This window comes from Penaeus monodon, chromosome 9 (genome assembly GCF_015228065.2).
Source record: "Penaeus monodon isolate SGIC_2016 chromosome 9, NSTDA_Pmon_1, whole genome shotgun sequence".
NCBI lineage: Eukaryota > Metazoa > Arthropoda > Malacostraca > Decapoda > Penaeidae > Penaeus > Penaeus monodon.
This window is the reverse complement of record NC_051394.1, coordinates 6330131-6332630: the sequence shown is the minus strand read 5'-3', so window position 1 is coordinate 6332630 and position 2500 is coordinate 6330131. Positions and strand designations below refer to the sequence as shown.

Below are 2500 nucleotides of genomic sequence, written 5' to 3'. Positions count from 1 at the left end.
GGGCGGTTTTCCTAATCTTTAAACATCTATTACAAAAGGCGAAGAAGAATAAAATCACGCGCAGTATCACCCGTAGGATATTTTTCCCATCAATCAATCATTTTCCTTTTACAACGCATTTCACAACACGGGAACGTTTGATTCCTCTGAAGTAAGGGTTACACAAGAGCCAGTGGAACTAGTTTTACAGAGCACGCATGCACCCCCCCCTCCTTCCCCCCATCACCCCACCCCACGCCGCAAACTGGCTGCACTTGAGACTGGTGTCGTATTGAACAGTTCGCTTTTGCTCACTCATGGTATTTCCGTTGTTGTTGACTGTGGCTTTGGTGCTATTTCGAATTTATTCATTTCGAATTCTAAGATGGGAGTCGCTGCGATCAAGTGAATGGGTAAGGAGGGTCTGTCTTATGCACGCTCTACAGGTCGACCAAATGGAAGGTCGGTAAACTCTGCTTGACTGTGCTGAGCATCATGTCTGACAACTTGTTTTTTGACACTTCTATAAATAACATATAAAACATGCACGCACACGAGCGCGCGCGCGCGCGCGCGCACACACACACACACACACACACACACACACACACACACACACACACACACACACACACACACGCACGCACGCACGCACGCACGCACACACGCGCGCGCACACACCCACTCACCCACCCACACACAAACTCGCAGACCTTACTCTGGCAACGGGATTAACAAGAAAGTTATAACAGTACAGTAAAAAAGCTGTATTCTCTTCTGCAAATGCGAGGTTAGGACAGCCTAAACCTTGGAAAATCTCGACGATCATGATTTTTTTCCCCATCATTCTCTCACACTCCTCGATTAACCTAACACTGCCGTTGCCTTGTCTTTCTTTCATTAATTCTTTCCCCTCTCTAAATTGCATATACATGAAAGTCTCGATGTCGACGAATTTTACATAATCAACTTAAATAAAACGTTAGTTATTAGCACCAAGAAACTCGTCAGTGAGGGTGCGGTCTCGTCAAATGACCTTCTGCTTCTCTGAGTTTGCTCAGGGAAAACACATTCTTACTGACCCTGTTTCATAATGGGTATTTTTTTTTGTTATTTTAGACAACCTGCTTGTGGTAGGGTTTTGTAAAAGATTTCTTAATATCATCAGTTGAAAAGCGAATTTGTGTTGATCAGTAAACGGAAAATGCGCACGTAAATTTTCTCGCAAACACATTCACACATCAGTCAACACTAAAATACTAACAATTTTCTATTATGCAGTTTTATTCTATGTAAAAGGGAAAAATGACATGCGTCTCGTTTCTAGACTTCTGAAAATACGTAGTTACTCTAAACCAACTCTGTGATGCACTGTACTCGTCACACCTTCACCCACCCAGACACACACACACACACACACCCCATACTCCAACCATATACACACACACCACCGTGCGTTTGCTAGGTCAAAATACACATACCATCATGAAAAACATCCTACTATCCCTACAACGCTACACAAATCGTCACTACTCCCACATGTGAGTGACGTGTGCATCAATATTGAATAACGAGCTACCACACTCCTAACCTCATTTCTATCACAACTTACTTCCATACACGCCTACACACAGTAACACCCATAACTCACTCCCATACTACGCCTAATGACACATCTTGCACACCTTACCACTAAACCACTACCATGTGACTTCACTTAATTCCACGACATAACCATAAGTCACTTTTTTCGAAAAATTTGTGTTAGGAAATGGTACAGTTGTTCGTGGGAGTAGAACAAATTTCTGAACTTTCCTTCATTCCTATATACGAGAAGGAAGTCATTTTAGTCCCCTTCCTTAAACCTTACCATGAATAGGCAGAATTCTGTGTAAATTAGACCCTTTCTCAGCATCAAGAGACCGGAAGGGGTTAATAATCTCAACATTCTTTCTCTCACGCCCTCTGCCTCCCCTGCTGCATAAATTCATATGGAGACTGTTTTCTCTGTAGGTGCATTTTGTCATGGGTTCCTTTTCATTTTTTTCCTGTTTGTATGCCTGTGTGTCTGTCTTTCACTCTCTCTCCTTCCCGCATCCTTCTTGCTTTCTCTCTCTCTCTCTCTCTCTCTCTCTCTCTCTCTCTCTCTCTCTCTCTCTCTCTCTCTCTCTCTCTCCATATAAAATATTACCAAAGCGTTTTTTTTATTTTTTTATTATTATTATTATTTTATTTTTTTATAATTTCTCCATTTCTGTCTCGGTCTGTCTGTCTTTCTCGTTCTCTCTTTCTCTCATCCCCTGTCTCTTTTATTCCGTCTGTTCTGTCTCTTTCCCCTTCTCTCTCTCTCCTAATATGTTTCCAAAAGGATAAACACTTGAAGTATTCTTTAAGTAGGATTGAGGTCACGTCCATCCTAAACCTTTCTATATTTATCAACCCTTGTTTTCGTCTGTTTGTTTCTCCTTCCTCACTTTCTCTTCGTTTCTCTCTCTCTCTCCCACTTTTTTTTAAGAGGAAA

At 41.8% G+C, this 2500-nt stretch overlaps 1 protein-coding gene across 1 annotated transcript in view; it reads right to left on the bottom strand.

The window, feature by feature from the left end:
- The window catches only part of LOC119576815 (protein unc-13 homolog 4B-like), a 21918-nt gene that overhangs the window by 14796 nt on the left and 4622 nt on the right, over window positions 1–2500 (bottom strand). The gene's annotated exons all lie outside the window — the stretch shown is intronic.